The sequence below is a fragment of the Protobothrops mucrosquamatus genome, unplaced genomic scaffold, assembly GCF_001527695.2.
Source record: "Protobothrops mucrosquamatus isolate PMUCROS unplaced genomic scaffold, P.Mucros_1.0 scaffold_172, whole genome shotgun sequence".
Lineage (NCBI taxonomy): Eukaryota > Metazoa > Chordata > Lepidosauria > Squamata > Viperidae > Protobothrops > Protobothrops mucrosquamatus.
The window spans coordinates 479,746-487,173 of NW_015386248.1; the positions used below are offsets into that span (position 1 = coordinate 479,746).

The 7,428-nt window shown below is 36.0% G+C and overlaps 1 protein-coding gene across 1 annotated transcript in view; it reads right to left on the minus strand.

Moving 5' to 3' along the window:
• Nucleotides 1–7,428, minus strand: part of SLC13A1 (solute carrier family 13 member 1) — a 44,615-nt gene that overhangs the window by 23,081 nt on the left and 14,106 nt on the right. The gene's annotated exons all lie outside the window — the stretch shown is intronic.

A 7,428-nucleotide genomic window follows, 5' to 3' on the forward strand; every position in this document is an offset into this window, starting at 1 on the left:
GCCTGGCCTAGGGTGGATTTTAAATCGGGTTCATTTTTAGAAAATTTTAAATGTCACAACTTAAAATATTTGGGTTTTAATTGGTTTTATTCGGCGGGGATTGTGGGTTTGTTTCTGTTTTAAAAAATGTTGTGAGCCGCCCTGAGTCCTTCGGGAGAAGGGCGGGATACAAATTGAATAAAATGAAAATGAAATGAAATCTATCTCACTTTTGTTTACACTAACTGCCAGTGGTTCTCTGATGGTTGAAGCAAGGATTTTCTCAGCTATGGTTGGATTTGCACAATCCAACCATGGACTTTCAGACCCAACCATGGACTTTTGACACAAGATGCAACCCTTCCTTTACCTATACAGTTCAGGATATGGACCTTCAGATGATCTATAGAAGTATCCACAAGACTGCATGCATGTCTCAGAGCAGCACTGTTACAATGCAATTATCCCATCTCTTTTTATATGTGCATCATTGAAAGGGACAGAATGTTGCCATGATGTAACAATGCTACTTTCTTCATTTTGATGAAAACATCAGATCCTATGTATGCCTCTACCACGGAATAAGAGAAAACATACAAATTGAATTGCCAACATATTCAGTTTTCAAACTTTGATGGATTTTTTTCTCAACTGTCCTATGAAATTTTCACACAATAATGGAAACAACATTTTTACGTCTTGTTTACATAATATATATATTTCCATTTACTGTATTTTCAAAGATATCAACATTAAAATAACTTAGAACCAATTTGTATTTGTAACAGAACTTGTTGATCTCAGTAAAATCATTTAACCATGGGAGTAAAGAAAAGCAAGCATGATGAAATACCATCACTTTCAGGAGGAGAAAGAAGATAAGATGAAAAAAGTATTATTTTTTTATGACGGGTTATTTAAGTTTAGTGTACTGAAAAAGTTCAATACACAAAAGAGTCTCTTTCTGTTGGTTTCGTTGAAACTTATTATATACGGTATAAACTTACTTGTCTCCGTAAATTACGTAACTTGACTTAGTTTAACTGAGACTTAGGTAAACTTATAATAACCAAAAAAGGTGTGACTTATCGACTTATGATTTGATTCAACAGACAGTTCATGAATGTACAATGTTCTAAATTTATACCATAATGTAAAAACTAACACTAGTCTACATTTTGGTAAAGACAAGATTTACAAACAATAGATTCATTAAATGGGATTCCACCTTTAATTATTTTTGTTATAAAAATGTATTTGAAACCTGAGAGGTGCACAACTGACTTCAGTAATGATTTTGAGCACACTAGACTAGAGTTGTATCATTAATGTTTGAAATGCACAAATGGGTGAAGAAGTATTACTGAAATACCCCCAAATTACTGCAATTTTCCATATTTTAAATTAATTAATATTGCCTTTCAAGGTCCCTAGATTTTCCATATTAGGCCATTTCTTAACATTATTTTTCTGGTGCATCAAAACAGGCAGATTTGTATAAAGGTCTCACTTTTCTATTTGGAAACAAGACAGGAGTAGAAATCAAAACTTGGACTTGGCAACACAAGGAAATAGCAGCCAATCACCAGCCATCAACACAGCAATCAACCAATAGGAAGGCACCACATGTGATGCATAGAATAGTCCAAAGCACACATTCTGGTAGAGAGAAGTTCCCCGAGGATGGGCTCCAGAATGAGTCCGAAAGTTCCAAAAACTAAATCTCTGGTCCTGGTGACTAATCCAGATTGGATCTTGCAACTTTATCCTGGGACAGGTATATTTGCCTTCATTAGTGAGAAATCACCTCATTCCACATGTACAATTGGGAATTGCTTCATCATAATGTGATGGTTGTGCTGTATGTTTCTACTAGTTTTTTGTTTTTGGAATCTTGCTTTGTATTTTATCGGATTTCAAGAATGTGTATGGAGGATGGGACAAAAATGTTGGATGATCACGTCAACTGCATGATCAAAGCTCTGTATATGTAAAAAGAGAATAAAACTTTGATAGTGCAGTTATAAAATGACTCCGACTTTTTTCTAAGCACTCGCAGAGAGACATACAGGATATGATCCCATTCATTTTTGTGGAGAGTCCTTGGTACCTAATGGCTGTGGTCTCTGCCTTAGTTTCTTGCATCCCAGTCCAACTAATTTTTTTCTACAAAGATTCTCCAAGAATGATATGTAATCTTCTAGTTAGATTGCCACAGCCTTCCAATAAGCTTTCACTGCCAACTCCTGAAGTTTCTTTTCCAACTGAGAAATTACATCCTTGGAACACCTGCTCAATTACTCACACAGCAGAGTTGCTGACAGTACGGTATCTTTGTTTCATATAGGAAACAGTCTAGCATAAGAATTTTCAGCAATGTGCCAAAATGGAAATGCATCAAATCATACTCTACATAGAACACCAGCCACTGACTTGCCTTTTCATTGGGATAACCTTGAACAATTTTGTGGAATTACTCCCACAATACAGTGCAAATGAAAGGCAATTCTGGGACAAATTCAATTTGTGATATTGCCCCATTTTTAATACAATTGATGATTATCGTGTATAAATACATCATGTTTTAATTTACACCAAACAGCACTAGTCTAAGTAATTGTTAAAGATTGTAAAGATCTTTGAAATCTGTGAGGATAAAAATTATTAGTTGTAAAGAGTAATGCAGAAAGGGTATTTAAACTTATGAAAAATTGCTTTAACAGTTTTTCCTAAAGTGTTTGTAACATGTTAGGAAAACACTTCCATAAGTCCATGTTATTAAAAAAAAGAAAGAAATCCCTCTACTGTTATCAATCAGGGTGTGCTCAAAGGGTGTACTATCTTTCTACAGTAAGATAAAACAAATTTCTCCCCAAATCTTATTCTAACAATGCAACAGCAACAACCTTTTTTTTGTTTTTGTTTGCAGAGCTATCTCAAATGATCTCAAATCATGCAGTAAGAACAGCCAGATCATCCTAGGCAATCAATTTTACAAAGTTGAATTGACTCAAGCTGTAAGTATTGTGAAGTCAACTGAACCAAAGCCTTTTTACCAAAGTACTTCTGACATCTATTGATCCTCTTCCCCAACTTCTCTACATCTGATGGTTACACCGGGGTATTCTCTTAATAAGGGAAACCTAACGGAAGCCTTCCTACCACAGGTTTTGCAACCTCTTCAAAGAGTATATAACTTTTTGAACCGGTCATGGCTTGTGAATGGATAAGGATCACTATCAGCACATGTTATTAAAAGTAACTAAAGCTAATAGGCTTATTTTCTTCTTTCTTCCAGTCCACTGGGCAAAAGACTTGGGTGTTGTACATCTTCAATAACCAACAATAATTCAGTTCTAACAACAAAATAAAACACATTGTATAAAGCAAAGAAAGAAGCAACCAAAAACTAAGGAGAAATTTCCCAATGGTGAGAACAATTAACCAGGCTTGCTTTCAGCAGTTGTGGGTGCCCCGTCTCTGTAAGCTTTTAAGAAAAGACTGGACAGCCACTTGTCTGAAATGGTATAGGGTCTCCTGCTCAAGCAGGGGATTGGACTAGAACAGTGATGGCGAACCTTTTAGAGACTGAGTGCCCAAACTGCAACCCAAAACCCACTTATGCATCGTTGAGTGCCGGGTGGGTGTGGCCCATTGACTGGGTGTGGCCCATTGGCTGGGTGTGGCCCATTGGGTGGGCGTGGCTGTAGTGATAACGGCAGACTGGGTGGGACTAAAAAGTTCAATCAATTCCAACTTTGCAAGATCTTTTTTTTCCCGCGAGAAGTTGAAATTGACTGATTGAACTTTTTTTTTTTCACACGGCGGCAGAGGCCTAAAGCGAAAAGGTTTTATAAAACCCAGCTGAAGGCCTAGGACTGGGGCGACAGCACGCATGCCCACAGAGAGGGTTCTGAGTGCTGCCTCTGGCACCCGTGCCATAGATTCGCCACCACTGGACTAGAAGATCTTCAAGGTCCCTTCTAACTCTGTCATTCTATGTTATTATTTTTTTAAAAAAATGTCCCCTTTAGATCATAGCCCTGGAATACGATTCAGAGATGTATTTAGATCTCATACCCACAAAGACTGGGCACTCCTTACATAAATAGAAACTTTGGTACACAGAAGGTTTTATAGTTTCAACTTAACATATACACATACACATACACACTTCTCTAATATGTTAATGTACTAACATAAACTTTTTATTTTAAACATGCAAAACAAAAACAATCCTAAACAAGCAGGGTAAAATAATTAATGGGTTATTTTATAAATAATAATTATTTATAAATTATAAAATATATAAATTATATTAAAATTAATTTTTGGAAATAGCCAGTAGCTTTTTTTCCTGTTTTTGACCATACAGCTCTATCCTATCTTTTAAACTACTAATCATTAGTTGAGGATGGGCTTTCAGTTATAAAAAATCACTGTTCATACAGTTAATTTTTTTTAAACAAAAGATAAAGTATAAAATACATCAATTATATGTTTGTAAACAACTTTAATGGTTTTTTTTTTTTGCTTTGTGAAACAACAGAGCTATGGCCCACATTTTAAACAACCAATCAGTTGAGTATGATTCTCAATTACAGCAAATTACTGTTAACTCTTTGTTAGGTGATTAAGTATCTTTTCAGCACCTCTGCGACATCCACCAAATATTTCCTAGAGACTTTGCAGGAAGCCTACAACTATCACCAACTGCTATCCACTGATTTCATAACAAAGCTCAGCATTTTATGATTTTGTGAAAATTCCAACAGTAAGAAACATATTTGCTTCTTGAGAGCTGGCTTTCTGATTAATACAGGTGGCCATTCCTCTGGTAGCTGATAAAATAATAGATCTCTTTGTTCTTCCATTGTATGGGCACTAATAGTTATTAGGCCATGCTTAAATGATGGATAATATCAGTTTATTATGCCTGCTATTTTAAAAAAAATGGGTTATAACTACTGTTGCAAAAGATTGCGGATGAGGATGAATTATGCATGTAATTATAAAAATGCAAATGAATGTTTCTGTCTTCTTCCAATCCTTGCTTTTGATCTTTCCTTAATCTAGATCCAGTTAAATCAATATAATTAATTTTATTTTAATTATTTTATTCAATTTTGATGCCACCCAACTCAAACTGACTCTGAATGGCTCACTACAATAAAATAACAACAAACCCAGAAAATTAACCATAAGGAGTACAAAAAGCACTACAAGATAATCAGAAGATGGCAATCCAACAATGAAGCAAACATCACAGAGGAGCCCAATCCACTCTAATCCAAGGGCAGGGTAAATATTATCATCAAAAGGGGAAATGTATGTATCTCTTGGGGGATCTCATTCCAGAAGGCAGGTGCCAGATAGATAATGCATATAAATATATTAAATACATCATTACTCTGTATTATATGCATCTGCTAATTGTCTTGTCACTCAAAAGGCCAATAACTTTTTTGGGAGGGCAAGAATGGACAATGTGGCATCTTCCTCCTGTCACAAATGTAAAATGTATTTTCGTGCTGCAATTTTGAAATATTCTTTTTCTCCTTATATCCTTATATCCTCCAGAATTCTCCCGTCCTTTTTTATTTATTGCCTACTTTAGAGAGGGAGAAAAATGCCCCACAAATGAATCAAGAATTTGCTTTACCAGTATTGCTATAACCAATCAAAGGTTATATAGTGATACCTTATAAATAGTAGGTTGTTAGGGGGCAGGATAGCTTACTGGTTAAAGACGCTGAGTTTATCACCTAGATTAGAACATTGGCAGCCTGGGTTCAAGACCTGAATGCCACGCAAAGGGGTGAGCTTCCCTTACTTGCCTCTGCTCCTGTCTGCCCAGCAGTTTGAAAGCAAGTAAAAGCAAGTAAATAAATAGGTATCACTTTGGTGGGAAGGTAACTGCGTTCTATGCATCTTTGGCATATAGTCATGTTGGCCACATGATCATGGAAGTGTCTGCAGACAATGCTAGCTCCCATGGTTAAGAAACAGAGAAGCCTGGAAAGGGGAAAACTTTATGTTTACCTTTAGTAGGTTGTTAGTTTGAAATCTGGTAAAAATGTATAGTATATATGTGTTTTTTTAATTAGTATCTCTTTTTCCTGGGGGATCTACTTTTCCCTGGGCTTTTCCACTGGAAAAAGAGAAAAGAAAAGTTGTGAAAGGACAGTCAGCAGAGATAACTACTGTGTGGATTAGAGTAACTAGTGGCCCATCTGATAGGGTAACTTTCTATGATTCTCTCAGTTAAAGCATTGGAATATATTGCTTTTAGGGGAAAGGCAATCTCAAAATATATTCTACACTGAGCATGTAGTCCTTGACTTACAACAGTTTGTTTAGTGACCATTTTAAGTTACAACAGCACTGAAAAATGTGACATGACCATTTTTCACACTTATGACTGTTTCACCATCCCCCTGGTCAGGTGATAAAAATTCAGACACTTGGCAACTGATACATATTTATGATGGATGCAGTGTCCTGGGATCATGTGATTACCTTTTGCAACCTTCTGATGAGCAAAGTCAATGGGGAAGCCAGATTCACTTAACAACCATGTTGCTAATTTAACAACTGCAGTGATTCACTTAATAACTGTGTCAAGAAACAACATAAAATGAGGAAAAATTCACTATCTCACTTAGCAACAGAAATTTTGGGTTCAATTGTGGTTGGAAGTTGAGGACTACCTGTATTTCATTGAACTTTTTAATGAGCCCATATAGCAAGGATGGAGAAAGCAACCCCTAACTCTTTCAAGAGCCTCCCCAATACAACAGAAAGACTTTTTCTTTCTGTATTGAAATAAGAAATAAATGAGGTGTTCAATTTTGCTCGTGACAAGCAAGTCAACAATTTAAAAATAGAAGCACCCCAAATGTCCTCTAAACCCACATGCTTATATATCCTCATTGACTCTGTGGCTCTCTCATTAGTCTGTTAACTCTAACGTGTGCACAGTCCTCGACCCCCAAAAGGTCACTTGTTTCTGCCATACAACAAGTAATTCTTTAATCATAAATCCTACCAAGTAGCTGGCTTTCTTTGGTAACATCTCAGTTCACCAAATATCTAAATCATTTTTTTTATCAATCTATGAACACATACACATGAGCACATACATCAGTTCACAAACACACTTCACTGAATATCTGACTGATACAAAGAGCAATAGAACACAATTTCTTGAAAATAGTGCATGTTGCTACTTTTTCCTCTAAATCATAAACGTGTGTGTAATGAGACCAGCCACCAGGGAAGAAACCATACGCATGATCTCCCTTTACAAATTTGTAGAGGCGCTGAATTGGAGAGAATCTGGGGTAGCTGGATTTGATAATTAGATGGGCAGGAACTGAAAGTTGGAAAAAGTGTTAGAAACATAATTTCAAACATTTTAGTATTCCTTATGAAATGAAAAGGTGATTT